Source organism: Orbicella franksi, chromosome 4, assembly GCF_964199315.1.
Source record: "Orbicella franksi chromosome 4, jaOrbFran1.1, whole genome shotgun sequence".
Classification (NCBI taxonomy): Eukaryota; Metazoa; Cnidaria; class Anthozoa; order Scleractinia; family Merulinidae; genus Orbicella; species Orbicella franksi.
Genome location: NC_138148.1, coordinates 27,320,967 through 27,348,914, shown reverse-complemented (window position 1 = coordinate 27,348,914; position 27,948 = coordinate 27,320,967). Strand labels below are relative to the sequence as shown.

At 41.0% G+C, this 27,948-nt stretch overlaps 1 pseudogene across 1 annotated transcript; it reads left to right on the top strand.

Annotated features, from left to right (window-relative positions):
• On the top strand, positions 1–27,947 carry LOC145485095 (uncharacterized; annotated as a pseudogene). Its single transcript, XR_014049142.1, has 3 exons — positions 1–950; positions 17,031–17,859; positions 18,860–27,947. The product of XR_014049142.1 is annotated as an uncharacterized LOC145485095 (transcript).
• The last annotated feature ends 1 nt before the right edge of the window (position 27,948 follows it).

Here is a 27,948-nt window from a genome sequence, read left to right as displayed (position 1 = left end):
TAAGAGAAATTAGAAAAATGTTTTTTTTTTTTCCTTAGTTAGCTAGTGTAGAATTTTTAGGAAATTCGACTACAGTCAATTTTTCCTGTTCGCAGCACGAACTGATTCCGACCTTGTTGTTCAGTTACCAATCAGTGGTGTATGTTAGTGAATGTCAGTTCTCTATTTGTTATTTGTATATCTAACTATTCTGATGTAGAGCATGGCTATACGGGTGCGGATCCAGGATTTTTCTTAGGAGGAGGTGCACCACTAAGGAATGGCGTAACTGACTGGTGAGGTAAAGAAATTTTAAAAGCGAATACGAGGCTTCAACGCAGGGGGGAGGTGCGCATTTCCTGCATCCTCCCCCTAGAGCTCGGGAAACTGATTTGTCAAATCGAAAACCAAAACGATTTTTGGATCGCTTGCCATTTCCAGATATACATAGAATACTCTCAAAAGTTTAATCTCTATTGAGGATCTGTGAAAATTTCAGACTGCCGGGCAGGAAAAACATTTGCAAACGGACACAACACGGAACGCAACAACTTGGCCAATATCCAGCCATCTTGACCACAAACTTGGCCAACAACAAAATGCCAACTCGAGCCAGTTCTGTGAACCGTTTGCAGAATTGGTGCTGACCGCAATTTCTTGAATTTTCTCTCTTTTACTTGATTACTAGGCAGCCGTTCTATTTTACCGCTGCACATGTGCATAGACTATATAATAGATACAATTCACTGAGACGTGAAGAAAAGACTCGAGCGTGTCCAAAAAGGTCAGCAGATTGCCTGTCTAAGTTTTATTCAGATCGAATATACAAAGGATCAAAGGTCACGCATCAGTCTGTTCCGTGGCTTGAAATTTACTCTCCTAGATATTTCGTTTTCTAGAAGAGTTAGCGTTCGTCATCAATTTTTGTCGTCCATCTTATCTAGTGCGATATTTACCTCCAGCTGATAAAGGTACAGTCAGTTGCTCAATTGATGTCTTGTAAAGGTAAACTAGCAGAAAGTTTGACTTTCGTTTTAGGTAATGTGATAATTTTTTCTGTTTACAGCACGGGCTTCTAGCCCGCTTTTGATCGATTCTGTCGACGTTCTAACACCAATCAGTCAGTTAAGGTATGTTACTGAATGGGTTCTCTGTTCTTATTCGTATCTAACTTCTTTAATGAAGTTTCAGTAGTGAAAATAAATTTGAAAACCACCTTCAGACAGCGTAATCGTCTAGACGTTTTATGTCAGGGCAGACTTTGCATTCTATTGCCAAGTCTAAACATTGCGACTTCGCCAGTTAAGTTTGTGCATTTGTTTTGAAGAGAAACAGAATTTGAAATCTTAACGCTGGCAAACGAAAACTAGCAAAAGTTTGGCTCAGCAACATAGACCGATCGACATGAGGGAAGCTTTCTATCGATTTTAAAGGCATTTTCGTTTTCGTCGTCGTTTTCGCTTACCGATGCACTTTCAGTTTCATAACATAATCCTTGAGTTAATTACGTGGATATAACAAGCACTGCCTTGTCGGATTCACAGCTTGGCATTAGGCTCGGCACTCTTTTATATTCAACCAAAAGATATATTCTCTTGATTCAACTTTATACGCATTTCGCAACTGTCAGGTTAAGAATGCGTATTTTGTTGACCATTGAGGGTGAACAAGAGATTGTATGCTTATTCATGCTCCGGAAGTAAACACAGTGTTTTATTTAGAGCCTTTTAGGAAGCTTAAACCCGCGCGGATTTTACGTAAAGTTTAACTGCTTGGCATTGCTTAATACCGGCAACATTTTCCTTGCAAAATGTTGCGCGACAATGTTTCCTTTAAAAAAACTGGAAGTTGAAAGCGTTGCTCCGTGTACCACCCTTTAGCCAGTTGAAGCAACTTCTTGGGCGAATTAGAAGTAACGTTAACTTGATTTATTATATGGCCACCTCCGTGAGTTAAGACAGGAGCCATAATCGGGGACGGAGACCGTAAGTCTTGGGATCCGCGCGCACCTATGATATGGGACAATCTTGCTATTTTTAGAACAAATTGCGCCATCCTGACGTCATATATCCGCGCGGATCCACGCACATGTCGGGGGCTCTCGCGTGGATGTTGTCACGTTGCGTGATCAAATGGTGATAGCTGAGAGACCTTGAGATATTGTCTTGCGTAATTTTCAAAACGATGGCAAGGAATACGGCAGGGAATACGAACCAGGGCGCTTATATGTAGTTTTATGCTCTGAGCTAACGGAAAAGGTGGGTTTTTCAGGGTCGAAAACAAGACTTCAATCTCGCGCTGTGAATGAATAATAAGATCTGCTCGCGCTAGTTGTAAGCTTACGCGTATGTTTTTGCGTTTGTTCTGACTTAAGAATATAGCAAGAAAGCTCTCTACTCTGGTATCGAGTTAATTTGTGAGTTTCTCAGACAATGGTTAATCATAACCAAAACCTGCTTTGATGGTTTCTTATTGTTTCTGCTTGTTTGGTGAGTTTGCAAAAGTTTTTGAAAGGAAAGTCTGACGCGTACAATTAGCTCATTTGCATAGTGCAGCTCGTGCACTTTTAAGTCCGAGTCGATGTTTTCAATTGTCAACAAATCTTGACAAAGATTTCTTTTGTTATCTTTTGTGCTGAGATGCTGCAACAAATTTCACGAAAGCAAACAACGCTACTAACATCATGTGTGTTTCTTCAACATAAGCATAGTGAAGTTTTACACTGCGAAAATGAAAATAGACAAGGAGTTTTGACAAGTCGATCATCGTTATTCGAAGTTGATTAAAGAAAGCGTCATCGTAACTTTGCTGATTATTTCTGCTTTATTCACATATTTTCAGCTTAGCTTTTGATATGTTCTCAAACATTTATCAATCTTAAACATATTTAAAAACTATAGAGTTATTGTTTGAGTTCGATGTATGCTTTCACACGAAAGTGCGGCGGAAGTGCAATTTGTCATGTTTACTGACTATACAAAACACGCATCGGCGGGCGCTCTCATTCATCGACAGCAGAGAATTTACTGGATTTTTACACGAATAAAACTGATCAGTATCTACGGACGTAAAGTTATTGAGCCTTGAAGAAACATCAAGCGTTGCTTACAATTCAGTCGAAACTCAAACTGACCAAACTAGCACTTATTTTGTTTTACTTTTCAGTCGCGATAGACTGGCAAATTCCTCGCAAGCGTGTGGCAAGAGGAGCTTGGAAACTATAAGTCCTGAAGCTCTGCTATATCTAAATATATCCAGCTAGCTTTTTGCAGTGTAATGGAAAAGCTGTTTATCTTCAACATATGTGAAATTTAAAGTGGAGTAATGTACAGCTCATGTAAAAGGAGCATCCGTCGGAACACAACTTGGTCAGCGCGATATATATAAGCTTAAAGCGGAACATACCTAAATTCGAAACAGTCTTACTTCACTCAAACTGGAGCAGCTTACGACGAAAATACTTAAGAAAAATTCCAACAGACGTAAACGCGTTGAGTTGTGGGCTAAAAACATGAAAAATTTTGGGAATTTCGGGCGCCATTTCCCCCGCGCGACATCTGCAAAAATCCTCGCAGCATGTACGCGCGTATGCCGCAGGTGATGGCGCAATTTGTTTTAAAAATAGAATTATTGTCCCATATCATGGGGACAGGGCAGGGCGGGGCAGAAGACTCCCGAAATTTTCGTATAGGCGCGGCATCATCGAACAAAAGATGACGTCACATCCGGTTTATACTGCACTTCGCGGCTCGTTTCACAAAGCGAGAAAATGGCGTTTCGATTACTCACGATTTCTCTCTATTTGTAAACCATCAGTTTCGTTTCATTTTATATTGAGGATGGAAAGATGTTGCAGACACATTACTTCGACTTTTTAAGCAAAAATGTCGGGAAAAGAGAAAAGTTTATTATTGTTTTGAAGCAAAATAATGGAGAGCCTTCTGTCATCGTCCGGCGAATTTTACACATTTGCAAAACTGGTGTCGTTCCGACTTTTGGTTCTTGTTGTTCGTGATTTAGTGATACCAATAAGTGCAATAGCCTATAATGTTAACAGCAACCTGGATGAAGTATTGCTGGCCATAGTTTGCACTGTGTACTACGGGAACATAATTAACTGAAGCCGTTTAGCTCCGAAAGTCGCTGTCACCAGAGCTTTTGTTGCTCTTGGCTCACGTGTATTGGTAGAAGAGACAAGCTGGATCGCATGCTGAAGGTCAGTATCCCACATTCCCACATCTCTCGTTGAAGATTGTTGTTTTCAGTAAGATACAGTACATATATATTGGTACTTTGGGGTCATCACTCTTTTTCTCTTTGGTGAGTGCTTTTAAAACGCCCAGTGAAAACTTGATTCACGGCATAGAAGCTTATGTCTCGCTGGATCGAAATTCGAGCAAGATTTTAACTTCTAGTCCTCTTTAAAAGTAATTAAATCAATTATTCAAATCCAAGCCATCGGAGGGAATCTGCCATTGAAGCTGCCCTAAGTTAAGGTCCTTTTTAAGGACCTTCCCCTTTGAAAATCCTAGGGGTGTTCTTTGAGCCAACACAGGTCCCATTTATATGGTCTCGGGTATCCGAGATAACCCTCCCCCTGAGGCAACTTTATCAAGTGTTTGTATGTGAAAATGTAGCCCCTGAAGGCCGAGTAAAAGTTGACCCTTTCATGATTATTCGTAACTGAGCTTATTGAATAATCAAATGTGCAACTATCCCTCTTTGTTTAAGTTTCCCTCAGTCATTTGATCACAGTGGGTTTTGCTGAGTTAATTTTCTCTTCTTTGATACAAATTGCTGCTTTAAATCTTAAATCTAGGCATTACGTGACACTCGCCATGCCGAGAGTTGTTCCAGTTAGGTGAGCCAAAGTGTTTATGTATACTCAAAGAAAAGTTGTTGGTTACTTTACCTGCCAAGGCGAGTCAACTTGCCCACCTGAATTGTCTCGCCCCCAAGTCTGGTTCGGGATCCTCATGTAAACGGTTGGTTCAATTTGCAAAGAAATAAGTGAAAAGTTTAGCTCCGCCAGGGCAACTCAGGGAAAGGGTTGTCTCTGGCACACAAGAGCCATTCTATTTTATTTCCATTTTCCCTCTTCCTCTTCCAACTGATTATGCGAAATATACTGTCCAGAATCTTTATGGATACTGGTGTTTGAAAGTGTCATCTTTATCACTACTGTGGAATGTACCTCACCTTACAGCCACCCCCGTTAACACAGCCACCTTGTTATTATGGCCACTCTATTCTGGCTCAAACAAAAGTTCAGTTAGTCATTTTCTTATTTATTAATTATACAGTCAGATTTTTGTGGCCTGTTGGTGACCAGATTAACAGAATTCTGGCACATTGTAGGAGTAATTTATGCAATTTACAATAAGCAACAGGCATGATCATTTTGATAGTGAAGTGCCATGCATACATGTAACTCTTGATTATTTTTAGGTTTTATCTTTATTATGTCATCAAGGCAATAATATTTTGATTCCTGCTCCAGCGGGAGGGGGTGGGGAACTCTCCTCTATGTGCTATATATAGCTATGTGCAGCCCCAAAGGGTATGGTTATTCAGCCGTTTTGGTCATAAATACTCTAGGGTAAGGCTTTTGCTCTCTAGTCTTTAATTTGGTTTGTTTTTTAGAATAAGCTACCTCGATTTTCATCATCATCGATAAGACCATCAACAAAAGTCCTTCAAAACTTATGTTTACGGCAATTGTAGCCGTCGCAACAGTCATAAATGGGGTAGGGAAAATCGCAGATTATGGTCATAGATAGGTTAAGGGTCTAACTTTTGTGAAGAGGGCCGCACTGACCCCCACCCAATTTTTCTGGGATGTACCAAACACATTTTCTTAGTAGTTACTACAGTCTTGCTTTAGTAAATAGTACTTGCTGCCAGGTACTTTATAAAAGTATAACCCCTCCAGAAGCCTTCACAAAGTACATGTAATATCAGGTGCTAACAATAATTTTTTTTAGCGGCTGATTAAAATTTAGGCCTTATGTGCCACGAGGCACAAAGAAGCTAAGTGAAGTGAAGTGAAGTGATTAAAATTTAGTATTAACTTGTACTGAACTGGTGCAGATTTAATATACATTATATTTTGTCACACTTAGTTCACTTATTTTAAGACTACTCAGCAGCAACTAGTACCTCTTGTATGACCATGCAGTAACAGTATATTCCAAAAAAAAAAAAATACATGTATATGTATTACTATCCTGCCTAGAAGAGTGTGTAGGGAGAGCACACAGTGCAGTGCCCTACTGTATGTCTTTTGTTAGGTATAATAATCTTAAATTTAGAAGACTCATATTGATCTTTTAGAATTCACAAAAAAGTTGATATCTTGACAACTCTCCTTTAGCTGTGTCACTTTGTAATAAATTGCATCGGTATCACAGAGGTCACAGAGGTCATGGGTTGGAATCCAGTTCACACCTATTTTTTTTTTTTCAGGCTATAATTTTACCCTTGCTTAAGTTGTGTATAGTCGCAATGATCAATCATGTCTTTACAAGTTAATCAATGTATATATGTCCCACTGACTTATACTTAAACATTTTATCTTAAAGTTTGTTTATTTGTTTTATTGTGTGGTTCTAGAAAATGTCCATACCCACCCCAAGGTGATTATTGGAAATTCCAAGGATGGGGAGGGTCTCAAAAGCCAAACTTTTCAAAGAACATGGGCACACAAGGCGTGCAAGAGTTATTTTTTTGTGTGAAGTGTCGGAGATAGGAGCATTCATGGAGTTGTTTACAGTAATGATTTGGTTGAGCACATGCATAACTCCCTCTTTCACTGATCACGTAGCCCTTCCAACCCCCAAGAGGAATTTTTGCTCAACAATAATCAAGTTAAATAAGAGACCTTTTCACCTTTTTGCCTTTTTGCATTTTATACGAGTCGTAAGTTTACCCTTTTTACACAACACAACACAACACAACACTACTTCACCGAAAATAGAAAGAAAGAAAAAAACCTCTCTAACAGGTTGAAAGTCTGATTTAATTAAATTGCACTTTAACTTGGTGCCACGCGGTCTTCAAAGAACATTTGAGCAGTTTTCATACTTCTTACCTTTAAAAATATCGGACTGAAATGAATGTCATCAAATAAAACTATTAAACTGCTACTGCAGAGAGGTAAAAACCGTCCAGAAATGAAAGCTTTTTTTTTTGTTTAATATCCTGGAAACAATAGCTGATAACTTGTCAGCTCTAATTGAATTTACTCCCATATAAAAAACAAAAGTGTTAAGTTACCATTTGTAAATAAAGATAGGAAACATCTCGTGGGAAAGAGTGGTGACCATTCGTTAGCTCTAATTGAATTTACTCCCTTGTGAAAAACAAGAGTATCAAATTACCCTTTGTAACTAAAAAATAAAAATATCTCGTTATATTTGCATGCAACAAGAACAAAACAATCGTTACCTACACTTACTATTGTAAACGTTAGAACTGTTTCAAATCTAAATAGTCTCGTCTCCTCTCAGTAAAACATGTCCTAAGAACTAGAAGCGACGATTCGTGACCTCTAATTGAATTTAATCCTTGTGAAAAACAAAAGTATCAAGTTACCTTTGTAACTAAAAATGAAAATATCTCGTTCCATTTGCCTACTACTAACTCACGAACTGTTTCAAACCTTGAGACTCATCTCCTTCATAACTAAAATCCTCAGCCTAACCACAGAAAATGTCGAAGTAAACCCAATATATGAATACTTCCTCCTCTTTTATAGAAGAATAAATATTGCTGTTCTGAACTCTATCAGGATCAAATCTTCTCACATACCATTTACCTTTAGAACAAGAAATTTGATTGGCTGTCTATAGTAGATCCAATCTGATTGGTGTGACATACATACATCTCTCACTCGCTCACTCACTCACTCACTCATCCATTGACCCGTCCATAACGTAACCGACGTGCCGACTAAGAGGTATTTTTTTACAAAAAATAACTCGAAAAGTATTAATAAAAATTTCTAATTTCCATAGGGATGGGATGCGGAGATCTCTGTTTAATAAATACATAAATAATATGCACAGACCCATTATCTGATGTGAAGACTGCAACATGTCTTGGCCAACGAGTTGCCAAGGTGCAGCATCCTTGTCATCAATTTCACGTACCAAATTAAAGAAGATCAGCATGTTAGATGGGAGAGGGGAATTTTTCAAAATATCATAAACTAAAATATATATATATTTTCCAAACTCAATCATGTTAGTAGTGTTAGTGTCTATTTATTTCTTTATTTCTTTATTTATTTATTAATGAATACCTGTAAAGAGATAGTCATGCATTCTTGCAAATATTCTGGGAGTCTCCCACATACCATTTAGATCATCCAGTCCCCCAGGAAAGTTATGAAATTTATTGTCCAAGTAAACTACTGAACCATGGGCTCTAGTGGGGACAGTGCTATCACAATGCAATTTGCAGATGTGCTACATATTATGAGCTTAACAGTTTTGTTACCATGGCAACAGACTGCATTTCAGACCTTCCCTGATATTCTAGGCTTTTCTGGTCACCTTTGGAGTTCCATTTTGATATTTCCCAATGGTGCTTCATCTGTATGATCCAGCAAGCCTATTAGATAGTAAGGTCGAAGTCATGGCCTTGATTAAGGTTTTTCAAGCTGAAAATCACTGCATTATTGAAATTGGGTTAGAGGGGACTGGAAAAGATTGAGTTGCGAATTGGGAACATATTTTTATAGCCATATTAGTGTGTTACCTGTAGAACTATAAGGCTACCAAGTTTCAATGATGATCTCTACTGTATTATGGTCTGCACTTGATGTAATATTGGGTTTGGTGAATGGCATCATCAGTCCTCTCATTTGCATATAGTTTACACATTTTAAACTTAAATATCTCCAGAACTAATGCAGATATTTGCAAAGGTAAACAGCATTAATTTGTAATCTATAGTGGAATTCTATTTGATGCTCCTAAAAATTCTGAATCAAGGGGTAAAAAGTTGATGATACGGGGGCACCCAATGGATCATTTCGGTAAATTATCTGTTCTGAAGGCCTTTGATCCCCTCTGATTTTCTTAAGAGAATTGTCACCTTGAACTTTCGTGATATGAGAAATTTAATGTCTGTTGTTTTCGGACTGTTAAAAATGTCGTTTTGGGTACCAAAAAAACGGTCAGCTATCATTTTCGGAAAGGCGATAAGACCTAAGGTTTTCGGAAAATGGACAAAAAAGCCCTCTTGAATTCGAGAATACCCAAGTTCCCCTAGAATAACCGAACAGATAAATTTTGTTTAGTGCAACCTAAAATTAACCTACATAACTTTAAAATTACTCCACATGGCCTAAAACAGTGTTTAAAAGCATTCAAGAGAAAACGGTCGTTAGGTGCCCCTGATGATAGTAGCATGCCAAATCATTGAGTTGAATTTATGCTGCTGACATTTACATGTACTGTAAGGTGTTGAAGAGAATTTTGGAGGGGAATTTGGTGTGTTTATTGAATTGCCAGAGGTTGGTTGGTTGGTTTTGTTATTGCTTTGTCATTATCTTCCATGCATTTCTTTTAAAGCAGAGTGGTTGGTGGCAAAACAAAACTGGCAATATTCTCACTTACCTGTGTTTCTAAAGTCATGTTTTTAGGTTTTTGTGGTCAATCTATTAGTAGCTGCATTGTCTTAAATTACAATAGAAAAGATGTGATATTAATTATGTAAGTTATATTTGGTATCGTTCATACCAAAATTATAATAATTTTCTGGTTCAATGTTTGCCTCTGCATTAATTTGATTAAAGTCTACTGTAGTTTATTTTTTAACCGAATTTATTTCTGTCAAAAGGGAGGTGGGAATCTGAGAGCAATAGTAAACTAGACCAACAAATATACGGAAATCTGCCACCATTGCTTTCATGGCCGAGTAGAGATGAATCTAAGTCAGACCAAAATTAGAAAAAAAGTTACTGATTAAATGTGATTATGGAAATGTTGGAGGGTTGAAATGGGATCCTGGCTATGGGAGAGTAGGAAATGGGGCTGAGGGGGGTGGGTGGTGTGCTTGTGAATTTAAGAACCTCTCTGAAAGTGAAAACAAACTGTAGGTTTGAAAAGTTTAAAGCGGAGGTAAAAATTATACTTTAAGATATCTTGTTTATTAAGGTGGTAAATGAGCAAATACCCACTTACGGTGAGTCATTGAAACAATTACATAATTTATGTTTGTCTTTTCTTAGGTGGTTACCTCCTGGCATATACACCCCACACAGGCATGCAATGCTATGATTTAGATGGAGCAACCTACTTTCCCATGTTTAACATACACGTAAGAGTATCAGTGGACCAGTGTACAAGTGTGATTTCTCTACTGATAATGAGAATTATAATAAAGATACAAAGCCACTCTGGTGTGATTTATTTAATTATTCCTTAACAGTAAAGTGAACCAGTTAAACCAAAGGTTGCACTCTGTAAGCTCAGGTGTACAAAAATTAAATAGAAAATTTCACTACATCAATTTTATTAATTAAGTAAACTTCTCTGCAAAATATATTTGGTATGTTGTTGTACTGGTAAGAATATAATTTGGAAATTTTTTATGGGAAATGTTTCCTTTTAAAAATGTAGCTCAGATGCCACAACTATAATTCTCCTTTCTGTGTTTTCTTTCATGGTAAATTGTGAAAACAAATTATGTTGACCTACATGTAAGTTAAAAAAATATACAAGTAGTAGTTCTTCTGAAAAAAAAAGTTAATTTGTTGCTGTTTCTTCCTGTTCATTTTTTTCTTGAACATTTTTATTTTCCAAATAAGTAGTTTAGCTAGCCATAAAAATGTTTTGTTGTCTCTGAGACCATTTTCAAGATAAAAAAGTGATTTGTATATAAAATTTGAATTTTTTTTGGGGGGGGGGGTGGGGGGGGGGGGTTGGGGACTTTTTCAGAATTTCCCTACAAAGATCACAGGGTACAAGGGAAGGGGCAAAAATAGAATTTTAAGTGTTAAAACATATGTTTTCATTATCAGTTTGGGCTTCTCTGTGAAGCTGCAAAGTATACTTGAGGTTAATGTTATACCCATTTTAATTCAAAATACAAATGGAAACTTGCCTTGACAATCACTTAATCTCTTGGCACTGTTTTGTTTTTTAATAATTGCCTTTTTTCACAAAACAATAATTTGAACATCTTTGTTACACAAGCTGGGCGGGGGGGCGGGGGGGAAGGGGTATTCTACATAGTTTTAAATGGAAAGGCCTTATCTCAAGGTGCATTATCCCTTACCCTTTTGTATACATTTGTACCATTTTGATAGAAATGGCACCTCTTTTGTCGACCTTACATTGCAAAAGGGTAAATGTACCCCTTTAACAAACCTATTTAAGAATACTGCATCCCTTTTCTATTCCCTTGGAAAGAAGTTAATAAACAATATTATAGAATCTCTTCATTCTGGCTGAGGAGAATAAATGAGAGCTCTTCAACAACATTTTAGAACCAGAAGAATGGAATCCCTAAATGACAGATTTTCCTACCCTTTCATACACCTCAACTTGTGAAATCCCTATCATTTTATATCTGAAGCCTGAAAAAGATACTCATCTTGAGCTGAGCCTCCCCATATAGGTCATTACAGAGAGCCTTCCCACATACGCAAGTCAGGAACCCTTGACAAGTACTGTAAGTAGTGATGAAGCTGGTCTTAAGACTGGTCTGAGCCAGCTTCTTCAGTTTTTTAGCACAAACTTGTTGCTCTCTGTCAATTTCTAGTACGAAACCTTTTCTTTGCTGATCTGGTCCAAGTTCACAGACACTAGCATCACTCTCATAACACTGACTCTATCAATGACACTCACAGTCTGATTCTTCAGTTTCACTGCACCATGCCTCATCATCACTCATCATTATTAGACATGAGTTCATTAGCTTGTAAAATTCACCAGCCTGGCAGTGCCACTGTTGTTATTGCCTGTTGCCAGACTTCCTTTTATGGCTAGATGTAGGGGCATGAAATTTCACTACTGTTTACGAACAATTTGTTTAGATGGCATATTGAAAGAGTGATGAATTACTGAAAATTGTCAGTATTGCTAGTGTTCTCTCATTCCCTTACGGATTGAAATATCTTGATGTAAGATTACATAGAGAAAGCACCCTGAAATATAATGCACAATTTTTTAGTAACCTTTCAAAATGGGTTGTCAATATGACAGGGATTAATAGATAAGGAATTTGGTCTGTAAACAGGGCAAATGAGAGGGTTTGAAGAACTAAAATTAAAGGTGCATGCTTGACCTCAGTGGTGGGGGGGGGGGGGGTATTGGAACTTAGCGTTGCTGACGTTTAACACTGTTGAAACGGAAAAATCAATTTGATTATAAATGAGAAAAAACCACGACATGTCCAAATTACTTAATCGCCGTTAAAACTAATCCTCTTGCTTTTTTTTTTCAAGGGGTTCACGGTCTGCCTGTAATGAAGCGTTTATCAATTAAGGGATTGCTCAGGGAAAACATATCTTATTTAAGGTTCTTAACCAATCGTAACATATTTTATGGCATCAGTTTGAGTCATGAGCAAACAAACGAGTTTGCGTTAGTGTCGATCGGCAAGGAAGTTCTGCAAAGCGCCTTATGTGTGTGGGTCTATTCTTGCAGTGATACGATTAACAGCATTCAAGTACTCTCGAGTGTTGGCAACAGTAAATTTTTAAAAAATGCGCTTCTGTTAATAAGGTTCCCCCATGTCTAGAAACCTGTCATTGTGCATTTTTCGTAGTGTGATGCCTACCTAAGAGAATAGGATATTTGAATTGAGTGCAACTTACCTAGAATTCATTATTTCCACACAAATGATGACTCCTGTGGAATTCAGCGAGGAAGAAGTGGCGACATTTCGTAAAAAACACGCCTTCAAAACAGCGTGTTTTTCAATAAATAATTACCCTGTCCTTCAAACAAACTGATATGACGAGAAAGAAGACAAAATTTTGTTTGTCGTGGCCAAATAAAACGTTTAAAATATCCGGCCGATTGCAAAATATTGCCATTTTACTTACTGAGAGAGCGATTATGCCATATTCAAATTTGATTTTGCCGCTCAGCGCTCTTTTTTACCGGATGTGACGTCATTTTTGTTGAATGATTCAGATACACAAAAAGTGCCAGGCGTCGCACATTCTCGTCCCCAGAGCTTCCGTTTCTTTTGGTCACGTGGTCGGAGAAACGGCATTTTAAGACGAGTAGCACTGGGGACGAGAATGGGCGTCGTAGAGTGTTCTCCCGCGCCACTGGGACAACCCCAATACGGCCCCCCACATTCTCGTCCCCAGAGCCTCCGTTTCTTTTCAACGACATTTTAAGACGAGTAGCACTGGGGACGAGAATGTGCCCCCCAATACTAGAAATGGCGCGCGCTTACGGTCTCCGTCCCCGATTATGGCTCCTGGTTAAGAAGATGAGCTAAATCCTTAGGTTCGACTGAGGTGTGATCTGCTACCCGAGCTGACAAGATGGCGCTATCTTGTCCGCTAGCGATTACGCGCGGTATCCCGCTGTTTCTTTATCCCATATAATAAATCCTTTATCGACCAAGCTTGTCAAGATGGTGGGGATATCGTTTGTTCGAGCGGTCAAGCGGTCATGACGGCTGGATATTGGCCTCTTTCTTGGCAAACATTTCGACGATGATCTAGATCGGGGTCCCTTGAACATGTTGCTGTACACGGAAAAAGGGTGGTAAAACGCACATGTCTCAACTTGCCATGCAACATTGATGCATAAATATTTGCCTTAAAATAAAGGCAAAAAGGTTACGTCATTCCCAAGCGTAACAGTCGCAACAGAATATCGGCGCATAGCACTGCCGGACAGCTGTAGTGCTTTTGTTAAAACAGATTGTTTATTGAAATCTCGAAAAATAATCAAAAGTGCAGTTTCCCAAGAGGGTCCCATTGGGGTTAACCGTCAACTGTCAAATGGCCAAAAAATTAACCCTCAACCGCCAAAAACGTAATATTTTTACATTTTTATCGTCAACCGTCAAATGTAAAAGCTAGCCAATATTAGCCGTCGAAATAATTAAGAACTCAACTTTGACTTAAAATGGGTTAAGGGCCCATTAACTGATCTTTTCGAGCCGTTGCTAAGGAAAATTTATTCTCATATAACCTCATCACTTTTAGTTAGTTCAGAGTTATTTCATGTGTTTTAACTTTTTCATGATCAGTAGTACCAGTGATGACGTCATCAGGCCACGCCCTTGGTCATGTGACTAATACTGAAAAATGCAAAGGCTCCCAGGTAAATTACTTTATCCGGACTTTTTTTATTGAGTTAATATTTTAATTGAAATCCTCATTACCCTATGCATAGATTTTGTTTCATAAGGGTACACACCACGAGAAGTTTGTGCCAAGCCGCAGAATGTCTTGCATTCTCACAGAGGTACGAGTTGCGCTAGCAACTTCAGATGTACAGAGTATTTTAGAAATACCGGCAACTGATGAGATCCACATGGAGGATCGAAACCATGGTCTTGCCTGAACTAAGCCGAACAATGGCATATAAAACACGCAAAACAGTCAACAGGACTTGCGCGTAAACAGCTACATTTGAATCATGTGGTGCCAGAACAACCAAAGGAGGAATAAACCTATGCATCGAGCAAGAGAAACATAAGCTCAATCAGATCGCTGCAAGAAACATAAGAATGTCACTAGACAAACGTATAGCTTTCTCAAAGTAAAGCTACGGCGTCTCCGAAGGAAATCGTACGAGAACAAATACGATATCCGTGATAAGGATCTACCTACTGTGCTTGCAAACAGTTCTAATCACAGCCGGGCCCGGCGTCACAATATAGAATGCAAGTAAGCAACATGTTCACGGTAAATTTCATATTTTGTCCCTCAAAAGCAAATTCATGGAGACTTATAAAAGCATATCTTGCATTAGAAATGAGCCAAAAAAATGCAAAAACACACGGCAAATTACAGAGGTGTCAAACTCAACGAGTCGACATGCAGATAACACGCAGACCTATGACCTATAGAAGAATTTGCCATAGCACGATCTAACGGCTCAACTTCACTTAAAACTCCTCCTTATTACACAACATGAAGTGCCCTTCATGAACACGAGTGAAGCGACAAGAAAGGTCGAGTGACCGAACAGAGAACGGCAAATGTACAAATGTCACGAACCGTAGAAGTCGTGTAGGCTAGTCAACCCCATTTCACACTGATATGATTATTATGGACGTGCCCCGTTCTACATCGTGCAAGACATAGCAGCACTCAACTAACGTCAAGGAGCTTAAAGCAAAAAATACGCACTCAATGTATAGCATCAACCCCATTTTAAAGAGGGGGTTTGCAAAAGAACATGTGCGTTAAATCAAAATAGCTCCAAATTGCAGATCAGCCATCGAGTGCCTAGAAATCTAGAAAAAATGCCGTCAAAGAAACACACAATAACGAGGTCAAGCTTCAAAAAAGTAAGGATCGAAAAGTACATTACGCCATTGGCTAGCTGTCATAGCCAATAGAAACCAGACATGTTCTATCCGTCACAAGGGTACACACCACGAGAAGTTTGTGCCAAGCCGCAGAATGTCTTGCATTCTCACAGAGGTACGAGTTGCGCTAGCAACTTCAGATGTACAGAGTATTTTAGAAATACCGGCAACTGATGAGATCCACATGGAGGATCGAAACCATGGTCTTGCCTGAACTAAGCCGAACAATGGCATATAAAACACGCAAAACAGTCAACAGGACTTGCGCGTAAACAGCTACATTTGAATCATGTGGTGCCAGAACAACCAAAGGAGGAATAAACCTATGCATCGAGCAAGAGAAACATAAGCTCAATCAGATCGCTGCAAGAAACATAAGAATGTCACTAGACAAACGTATAGCTTTCTCAAAGTAAAGCTACGGCGTCTCCGAAGGAAATCGTACGAGAACAAATACGATATCCGTGATAAGGATCTACCTACTGTGCTTGCAAACAGTTCTAATCACAGCCGGGCCCGGCGTCACAATATAGAATGCAAGTAAGCAACATGTTCACGGTAAATTTCATATTTTGTCCCTCAAAAGCAAATTCATGGAGACTTATAAAAGCATATCTTGCATTAGAAATGAGCCAAAAAAATGCAAAAACACACGGCAAATTACAGAGGTGTCAAACTCAACGAGTCGACATGCAGATAACACGCAGACCTATGACCTATAGAAGAATTTGCCATAGCACGATCTAACGGCTCAACTTCACTTAAAATTCCTCCTTATTACACAACATGAAGTGCCCTTCATGAACACGAGTGAAGCGACAAGAAAGGTCGAGTGACCGAACAGAGAACGGCAAATGTACAAATGTCACGAACCGTAGAAGTCGTGTAGGCTAGTCAACCCCATTTCACAAGAACATGAAGTGCCCTTCATGAACACGAGTGAAGCGACAAGAAAGGTCGAGTGACCGAACAGAGAACGGCAAATGTACAAATGTCACGAAACGTAGAAGTCGTGTAGGCTAGTCAACCCCATTTCACATCGGGTAGCTCTCTTATCGCAGCGGCAAACCCCAAAATATCAACGCCACTTCCGGTTTTGGTGTCCTCGAAGTTTGTAAGAGTTGAGTCGTGCGAATTCCTGTAGATTTTTCTGTAACCAATAGGGTTTTGGGAGAGTACAGGGTTAGCTTACTGCTTACCCCCTAACCTGGAGGAGCAGGGTTTTAGTTTGTCAGGGTTGTCTTTTCCTTAGCCACTGTCATCCCGTCATTTGAAGGCGACGGATACTTGCCTTTTGCCATTCTTCCCCAGCTGTAGCTTGTAGGAAGGTGCATTACCAGGGTAACAACGAGGATGTACAACAGCCGACATGGTGGCAGGGCCTGTTTGAGACGGAGGGCTTTTGTCGGCATTTTGAGGGTGGACCTGATGGCCAAATAGCACCCAATCGAGACCCAATTCCACCCTTCAACCCCTCATTTTTATTTAACATTTAAGAGACCCAAAGTAACATTGAGGGTCCTGTTTTTCAGGCTTTGACAGGTAGTCCAGCAGGTCCTTGATCACTGCTGATATTAGGAAGGATGGCTCTGCAGCCGTTTCAAGACGAGCAGTTGAACTATTTCAAGTTTGCTTCCATTGTACTAAATGAATTTCCCAAGGCATTACGTCATACTTTCAGATCCATGTGGGACAACACCCTTGGACATCTCCCTGGTTTCCAACCATGGGATGACTCTATTGCGGTAAGAAATCTGTTTGTCACTACAGAGGGGGGCACAACCAAAGTTCCAACAAACCTCTCTTATGAAGAATGGGATTGTACAGCCTTGTTCCAGGCCACTATTTACGCACGGTCCTTTGCTTTGCTCGACAGTAAAGGTCATCACAGGACACTCAGTGATCTGTTCGTGAAGCCGCATAAGTTAACTCATGGAATATTCCATGCATCTGTGATGAGCCCGGGTGGAAACAGGGCAGAAACATTTGCACTTGCAATTGACCAACTTCGACTGCTAAGAAATGCGCTTTGTCACTCAACCAGCTCCGAGATTGTCAAAGCAACATTTGATCAATATGTGCAGCTCTCTAAAGATGCATTCAAAGTTCTAGGAATCAAAGTAGATCGCATTGATGTCATTGGTGGTTTGACCGAGTCGGACTTTCCCACAAAAGAAGTTCGCAAATTGGAGCAGGCTATGAAACAGGAGACCCAGGCATATATCAAGTTTCTAGAGGGCGTGGGCTCAGATATCGACGAGTTAAAGGGGAACATGGAGAACACAGCAAAAAAAGAAGACATCGCTAGGTTGGAACTTAAGATCAATGATCTGAAAGAAGTTCAAACTCAAGACAAGCCAGGTAACATATTTTATTTTATCTTTGTAGAGTAACGGTTTTAATATATTGTTTCAAAAGTTACTGAATACACTACTGGCAAACGAAATTTAAAACTGTTTCGCAAGGAAACCGAGACGATCCACTACCGAAGAACACTCGCAATCGTATCACTGATCTTAATTCGATCTGACATTGAAATGTACAATATATTCTACTCAACGAAATCAGTTGGTAATTAACGAAACAATGAAAACGAGCGAAGCGGGAATAACTGATATAAACGTTTCAAAAATCATAATGCCACGCGGTCAATGGCCGTCAATACCGTACCATGCACGTAATATCCTAAAGCTCATAACATCCATATAAAACTATCAGTGACAAATCTGAAATGATTGACTATTACAAACAATGATAATGAACTTACTTCTATGGCGTGTTTTCTTGGCTTTCCTTGATCGCGATAACCATAAAACAGTGTAGCAGGTAAGCAGTAAATCACAAGGAACGTGTCCAAAGCAGATCTCGGGTAAACTAAACTACTTATTTAAAGTCGAGCTGAGTATATTATTTTATGCTTTCTTGTGGGCGTGCATGAGGCCACCGTAAGTTTCTTAATTTTGAACTCTTTGCATTGTTCAATAGACCTTTTTTCCACTGGGCGGTTTTTGCCCCATTTCAGACCATGTGATGGTCAAATAGTACTGTGCATAAGAAACGATCATTTTTAGATGGATAAAAGAACAATTCTCTAGAGAATATCACGTGGTCTGTAATGGGAAAACAGAGGCGCCCAAGCGAAAAAGGTCTATTACTATGTTAGTTCCACGTTAACAACAACTACTTTTAATTATCTAGTATTATGCCGTGGATTGCTTGACTTTTTATTTTAATTGATTGAGCCTTTGTTGAGCCACAGTATTCCAAGACCTACCAGTCGAGTACGCTTCGGTTATCATACATGCAGAGAGTAATTATTTATAATTTTATGATCATTATTGTTTAAATCTGTCTTTTAAAGATGCGAAGCAATCACTGCCCAAATCATGTCTTCCTCCAATGGTTCCCCACTTCACTGGCCGCCAGAGGGAGTGTGAAGAAATCACTGGTCACATGACTTCTGGGTCAAACCGAATCGTGTCGATCTGGGGTTCACCAGGATTCGGAAAAACGTCGGTTGCAATCGCCGTTGGACACCATCTAGTCTCACAGGGATTACCCGTCTACTTCCTCTCCTTGCGAGGACTTCAGTCAAAAGATGATCTGACATCAAAGCTTCTTAGCTTTTTTAGACGACCTGCCACAAATGACCAACAACAACAACAGCGTCTTTCACTTGAAGATGAGCTTTTCCAACTTTTTAACGAGATTTCAGATCCTTTTGTACTAATTCTTGATAATGCTGACGAGTTACTGGAAAGTGGAATATTGAAAGTCAAAGAAAATTTCACACATTTCCTCGAAGAAATTCTCAGACGAACCGCGAAAGTGACATTGGTTATAACCACGAGGGAATCGTTAGAATTTATGAATGTTCAATTCCAAGGCCACCAGGCAGTAAGAATTTGTCCATTAGATGAGTTTTCCTCTCAAACCCTTGTTCACGAATTACTCCCAAATGCCACCGCTTCTGACTGCACACGAATTCAGCAAATCTGCGGTCATGTACCTTTGGCCATGAAGTTATTGTGTTCCTCTATTTCTGAAGATGATGTTGACAACCAAAGTCAAGTTCTAGATGACTTCGCGAGGTGTTTAGAAAGTAGTGACATCGTGGGGATGTTGGACAATCCAGATTATCCAAGCCATCTAAGACTGAAACTCCTATTTGACTCTTCATTTCAGAGACTCTCTGCTCAAGAGAAAGAAGCTCTTGTGTCCTTGAGTGTTCTTCCAGAGAGTTTCGATGTAAAGATTGCTGCAGCTGTTCTAGGTATGTCTCAAAATGTTGCGGCGAAAAACATCCTCCAAACCCTTCGGAGGAGATCTTTTCTCGATTCAGGTTCCAAATCTGGATTATTTGCGATACATAAACTACTTCAGTCTTTTGCAAGAGAAAGGGGAGAACATGAAATGAAAGGAACGATTCTTGATGCCAAATCTCGCCTACGTACGTTTTACGTCTCCAGATTCGAGGAGCTTAATGAGCAGTTTTTGACAGGAGATTCCATGTCTGCATTTGTTGAGTTCTATGAACTTGAACAAAGTTTCCTTACAAGTCTTATAGAAGGCTGTTACGATTCCAAGACTTCTGAGAACGTTTTTCGAGCTCTGGTAAAAGCAGAGCTATTTCTAGACAGCCTATATTGGTGCGAGGGCGAAAACATAGACAAAATTTACGACTCAGCAATTGAAGCGGCCAGGAAGGATGGGAACAACGTGGTCTACAGGCAGTTACTTGTTTCCTTGGCTTTTACTGAAGTAACTTGGGGTTCTTACGGAAGGACGATGCAGCTGCTTTCGGAAGGGAAGTATGAGCCGTCGTGTCCTTCACTGCCGGTTAATGATAGAGGAAAACACCTGTGTTACAGCGGCATTTATCAACTGGTTACCGGAAAAACAGAAGACGGAGTTCAGCACTTACAAGAGGCTCTTTCCTTGATGGATGATACCCCTGACTCCGAGCAGAGGATTCTAAGAATCATTATGCTTCAGATACTTGCTATTTATTATCGATTCGTAAAGAACCCCTCAAGAATGTCAATGTTCTACAGCAAAGCGCTCGAGGAATGCAGAAAAGTCGGAGACACAAACCTTCTTATTATTCCTGCAATGAAGAAAAGAAAGAGTGAAAATGGAGAAGAGGAAATGATTGAAAGAAACCCTGAAAATTTAATAAATACCCCATTAACATTAGAAATTCTCTTTCTCGTGAGCGAAGCAATAAAACATGTATCTGATCCTGACACCAAACAGTGTGTAAGCAACGTCGTGCTAAATATGGCAAAAGAGTTCGAAAACCCAGTCCTCCAGAGCTCACTTGGTTTGTTTAATTTCCAGCGCAATGTTAATAGAGTACTTAAGAATGTGTCTAGCAAACGTGAAGACGCAGAGAAACTGTCCGCGGAAAGGATCCTGTATCATGAAAGGGCAATTGAACAATGCAAGAGTAGCAAAGAGAATTCGCTAATCCACGAACCCAACTCCGCGACTCTCGCTCTTCATCAAGAAGCACTGGCAAAGAGTTATGCTGACCACGGGGAAACACAACATGCACGAGGCGACTTTTCCTCAGCTCTTCAGTCTAAACAGCGTGCACTGGATATCAGGCGCAAACTCTTTGGAGAAGAACACTCAAGCACAGCTGACAGTTACCATTCACTCGGGGTCACACAACATAAATTAGGCGACTTTTCCTCAGCTCTTCAGTCTAAACAGCGTGCACTGGATATCAGGCGCAAACTCTTTGGAGAAGAACACTCAAGCACAGCTGACAGTTACCATTCACTCGATATCACACAACATGAACTAGGCGACTTTTCTTCAGCTCTTCAGTCTGCACAGCGTGCACTGGATATCAGGCGCAAACTCTTTGGAGAAGAACACTCAAGCACAGCTGACAGTTACCATTCACTCGATATCACACAACATGAACTAGGCGACTTTTCTTCAGCTCTTCCGTCTGCACAGCGTGCACTGGATATCAGGCGCAAACTCTTTGGAGAAGAACACTCAAGCACAGCTGACAGTTACCATTCACTCGGGGTCACACAACATGAACTAGGCGACTTTTCCTCAGCTCTTCAGTCTCAACAGCGTGCACTGGATATCTGGCGTAAACTCTTTGGAGAAGAACACTCAAGCACAGCTGACAGTTACCATTCACTCGGGGTCACACAACATAAAATAGGCGACTTTTCCTTAGCTCTTCAGTCTAAACAGCGTGCACTGGATATCAGGCGCAAACTCTTTGGAGAAGAACACTCAAGCACAGCTGACAGTTACCATTCACTCGATATCACACAACATGAACTAGGCGACTTTTCTTCAGCTCTTCCGTCTGCACAGCGTGCACTGGATATCAGGCGCAAACTCTTTGGAGAAGAACACTCAAGCACAGCTGACAGTTACCATTCACTCGAGATCACACAACATAAACTAGGCGACTTTTCCTCAGCTCTTCAGTCTGCACAGCGTGCACTGGATATCAGGCGCAAACTCTTTGGAGAAGAACACTCAAGCACAGCTGACAGTTACCATTCACTCGGGGTCACACAACATAAATTAGGCGACTTTTCCTCAGCTCTTCAGTCTAAACAGCGTGCACTGGATATCAGGCGCAAACTCTTTGGAGAAGAACACTCAAGCACAGCTGACAGTTACCATTCACTCGAGATCACACAACATAAACTAGGCGACTTTTCCTCAGCTCTTCAGTCTGCACAGCGTGCACTGGATATCAGGCGCAAACTCTTTGGAGAAGAACACTCAAGCACAGCTGACAGTTACCATTCACTCGGGGTCACACAACATAAATTAGGCGACTTTTCCTCAGCTCTTCAGTCTAAACAGCGTGCACTGGATATCAGGCGCAAACTCTTTGGAGAAGAACACTCAAGCACAGCTGACAGTTACCATTCACTCGAGATCACACAACATAAACTAGGCGACTTTTCCTCAGCTCTTCAGTCTGCACAGCGTGCACTGGATATCAGGCGCAAACTCTTTGGAGAAGAACACTCAAGCACAGCTGACAGTTACCATTCACTCGGGGTCACACAACATAAATTAGGCGACTTTTCCTCAGCTCTTCAGTCTAAACAGCGTGCACTGGATATCAGGCGCAAACTCTTTGGAGAAGAACACTCAAGCACAGCTGACAGTTACCATTCACTCGATATCACACAACATGAACTAGGCGACTTTTCTTCAGCTCTTCAGTCTGCACAGCGTGCACTGGATATCAGGCGCAAAATCTTTGGAGAAGAACACTCAAGCACAGCTGACAGTTACCATTCACTCGATATCACACAACATGAACTAGGCGACTTTTCTTCAGCTCTTCAGTCTGCACAGCGTGCACTGGATATCAGGCGCAAACTCTTTGGAGAAGAACACTCAAGCACAGCTGACAGTTACCATTCACTCGGGGTCACACAACATAAATTAGGCGACTTTTCCTCAGCTCTTCAGTCTGCACAGCGTGCACTGGATATCAGGCGCAAACTCTTTGGAGAAGAACACTCAAGCACAGCTGACAGTTACCATTCACTCGATATCACACAACATGAACTAGGCGACTTTTCTTCAGCTCTTCAGTCTGCACAGCGTGCACTGGATATCAGGCGCAAACTCTTTGGAGAAGAACACTCAAGCACAGCTGACAGTTACCATTCACTCGGGGTCACACAACATGAACTAGGCGACTTGTCCTCAGCTCTTCAGTCTCAACAGCGTGCACTGGATATCAGGCGTAAACTCTTTGGAGAAGAACACTCAAGCACAGCTAACAGTTACCATTCACTCGGGGTGACACAACCTAAAATAGCCGACTTTTCCTAAGCTCTTCAGTCTGCACAGCGTGCACTGGATATCAGGCGCAAACTCTTTGGAGAAGAACACTCAAGCACAGCTGACAGTTACCATTCACTCGATATCACACAACATGAACTAGGCGACTTTTCCTCAGCTCTTCAGGCTAAACAGCGTGCACTGGATATCAGGCGCAAACTCTTTGGAGAAGAACACTCAAGCACAGCTGACAGTTACCATTTACTCGGTGTCACACAACATGAACTAGGCGACTTTTCGTCAGCTCTTCAGGCTAAACAGCGTGCACTGGATATCAGGCGTAAACTCTTTGGAGAAGAACACTCAAGCACAGCTAACAGTTACCATTCACTCGGGGTCACACAACCTAAAATAGCCGACTTTTCGTCAGCTCTTCAGTCTAAACAGCGTGTACTGGATATCAGGCGCAAACTCTTTGGAGAAGAACACTCAAGCACAGCTGACAGTTACCATTCACTCGAGATCACACAACATAAACTAGGCGACTTTTCCTCAGCTCTTCAGTCTGCACAGCGTGCACTGGATATCAGGCGCAAACTCTTTGGAGAAGAACACTCAAGCACAGCTGACAGTTACCATTCACTCGGGGTCACACAACATAAATTAGGCGACTTTTCCTCAGCTCTTCAGTCTAAACAGCGTGCACTGGATATCAGGCGCAAACTCTTTGGAGAAGAACACTCAAGCACAGCTGACAGTTACCATTCACTCGATATCACACAACATGAACTAGGCGACTTTTCTTCAGCTCTTCAGTCTGCACAGCGTGCACTGGATATCAGGCGCAAAATCTTTGGAGAAGAACACTCAAGCACAGCTGACAGTTACCATTCACTCGATATCACACAACATGAACTAGGCGACTTTTCTTCAGCTCTTCAGTCTGCACAGCGTGCACTGGATATCAGGCGCAAACTCTTTGGAGAAGAACACTCAAGCACAGCTGACAGTTACCATTCACTCGGGGTCACACAACATAAATTAGGCGACTTTTCCTCAGCTCTTCAGTCTGCACAGCGTGCACTGGATATCAGGCGCAAACTCTTTGGAGAAGAACACTCAAGCACAGCTGACAGTTACCATTCACTCGATATCACACAACATGAACTAGGCGACTTTTCTTCAGCTCTTCAGTCTGCACAGCGTGCACTGGATATCAGGCGCAAACTCTTTGGAGAAGAACACTCAAGCACAGCTGACAGTTACCATTCACTCGGGGTCACACAACATAAATTAGGCGACTTTTCCTCAGCTCTTCAGTCTGCACAGCGTGCACTGGATATCAGGCGCAAACTCTTTGGAGAAGAACACTCAAGCACAGCTGACAGTTACCATTCACTCGATATCACACAACATGAACTAGGCGACTTTTCTTCAGCTCTTCAGTCTGCACAGCGTGCACTGGATATCAGGCGCAAACTCTTTGGAGAAGAACACTCAAGCACAGCTGACAGTTACCATTCACTCGGGGTCACACAACATGAACTAGGCGACTTTTCCTCAGCTCTTCAGTCTCAACAGCGTGCACTGGATATCAGGCGTAAACTCTTTGGAGAAGAACACTCAAGCACAGCTAACAGTTACCATTCACTCGGGGTGACACAACCTAAAATAGCCGACTTTTCCTAAGCTCTTCAGTCTGCACAGCGTGCACTGGATATCAGGCGCAAACTCTTTGGAGAAGAACACTCAAGCACAGCTGACAGTTACCATTCACTCGATATCACACAACATGAACTAGGCGACTTTTCCTCAGCTCTTCAGGCTAAACAGCGTGCACTGGATATCAGGCGCAAACTCTTTGGAGAAGAACACTCAAGCACAGCTGACAGTTACCATTTACTCGGTGTCACACAACATGAACTAGGCGACTTTTCGTCAGCTCTTCAGGCTAAACAGCGTGCACTGGATATCAGGCGCAAACTCTTTGGAGAAGAACACTCAAGCACAGCTAACAGTTACCATTCACTCGGGGTCACACAACCTAAAATAGCCGACTTTTCGTCAGCTCTTCAGTCTAAACAGCGTGTACTGGATATCAGGCGCAAACTCTTTGGAGAAGAACACTCAAGCACAGCTGACAGTTACCATTCACTCGATATCACACAACATGAACTAGGCGACTTTTCCTCAGCTCTTCAGGCTAAACAGCGTGCACTGGATATCAGGCGCAAACTCTTTGGAGAAGAACACTCAAGCACAGCTGACAGTTACCATTTACTCGGTGTCACACAACATGAACTAGGCGACTTTTCCTGAGTTCTTCAGTCTAAAGAGCGTTTACTTAATATCAGGCTTGAACTGTTAGTAGAAGAACACTCAGGAACAGCTGACAGTTAGTATTTACTCGAGATCACACAACATGAACTAGGCGACTTTTCCTCAGCTCTTCAGTCTGCACAGCGTGCACTGGATATCAGGTGCAAACTGTTTGGAGAAGAAAACTCAAGCACATTTGACAGTTACCATTTACTCGTGGACACACAACATGAACTGGGCGAATTTTCCTCAGCTCTTCAGTCTAAACAGCGTGCTCTTGATATCGGGCTTAAACTGTTTGGAGAAGAACACCCGAGTGTAGCTGAAAGTTATTCATCCTTTATTGACCAAACGTGTTCGGTCAAGAAGGCTGTTTGTAATCCATCAAATATTTTCGATCAAACACGATTGGTTTAAAAGTGTCACGTGACTTAATATGCCCCAGCTAAAACTGGGAAATTTGCAAATGATATTCTCCAATTTTGAAAACTGCGCGTGTCGCGAAAAATATTTGAAGGATACTAAACACAATAGCCTCCATTTAGCGCGAAAATATGCTCGGATATTTGTCTTTGGACATTATCCGTTCCCCCAAAAGCTCACAGTTTTCAGTCACGCTCATTGAATGAGGTAAGATAAAGCCCACAGTTTTCCTCGAGCTACGCTTTCGGAAAACGTTTCGCTTTTCGGAACAGATAATGTCCGCGGACAAATATCCTAGCATATTTTCGCGCCAAATGGAGGCTATTGTTTATATATAGACTTTTTTAGCTTGAGCTGTTTGTTTTCCCGTTACAGACTACGTGATATTCTCCAGATAACTGCTCCTTTTTTATCCATCTAAAAAGACTAAGCAAAAATTCTCAACAGTATCGTCACATCGTCTGAAATGGAGCAACAAACCGCCCAAGCTAAAGACGTCTATTTGGACTCGTGTCATTCATTTTTTTCTCGTGTTAAAGGGAGGGTTTCACGGTTCGGCCCATGCCTGTGCACGCTTTTTGGCACAGGCCCATTTTTCATTGTTTATGAACCAGTCGTAAGCAAGTTACCTAATTTCACATGCAAATGGCTGTAAAATCATCAACCGTATAATGATTTGTACGGGTCAACACTAAACTCAACAGTCGACAGCGTCGGGGCAAGAAAACTGAAATCGTCTGAGAATTTTAGTCATCCGCCATTCTGCCACGACTAACTATAGCATTTGACTATTGAACTACATCCGAGTTGGGTTTTAAACCGATAACATTGATGAGAAGGGAACAAAACAGAGGCGCCGTTCAGATCTTGAGTTAAGGGCAGGGGGCCGGGGGGGGGGGGGGTGGGCTGGGTTTGGCTTGCCCTGCCGGCTTTTCTTCCTTCCGCGACTTTTTTTTTGTTCTACTCAAAATAAGAGGGGGCCCCCGGGCCCCCCGGGCATGAATTCGACCTGGCCTAATCAATCGAATCAAACCGAACGAATGTCATAATAAATAATTACTGGTTGGAGTTTTCGTGATTTCCAGGATAATCAACGTCGACCCTTACCAAGGCCTTGCTTATCCTGGATATCACGAAAACCGAATCTAATACTTGTTTTATTGTACATTGAACGAAAAAAAAAAATGGAAGTCATTTTTTTGCTTCCTCACTGATGGCAAGCAACACAAAGCGCGCGAACGTGACATGATTACCCTTAGAAATCATGCACCGTGGTTATACATGACATGATTAGCCGTGACCTTGAGTGTCCTTGACATGATTGTATAATCTACAGCTATATAACGTCACACGCGCTGATTTCAAAAATTCACTGTACGCTTTCGGCCAATCAAAAAAGAGATAGCGAGTTCAATGTATAATAATCAATTTAACCGCTCTAATTGTTCGATTATTTTGCAATTGATTTTGCAAACAAAGACTATCGAACTCAAACATTTTGGTAAGTTCAATAACCGAACTCAATCAAACCAATCTGAAAATGGTAACTCAATCGGTCTTTGTATCCCGGGGGGGGGGGAAGACTCCCATATAGGAAGAACGAGGGTGCTCGACGACAATTTTAAAAAGAACCCTTAAGAGGTATCAAGACCCTGTTATGTGGGCGTGGCTTGAAGGGTTTTTTTTTTCACCTCTAAGAGATACTAATTCTAAAACAACACATCATCTCCTGTCTTATTTTTTCGGTTCAATACCCTTAAAGGTACCGCAAAAGCTTCTGCTGTGGACCTTTTGAGGCTGAACACCCTATAAGGGGTGACAAAACCGCTTTTTGAACCCCTAAAAGGTGCGACGAGCACCCCCGTCCTTTTTTTATGGCAGTTCTCTTCCCATCCCCCACCCCGCTTCCCCCCCCTC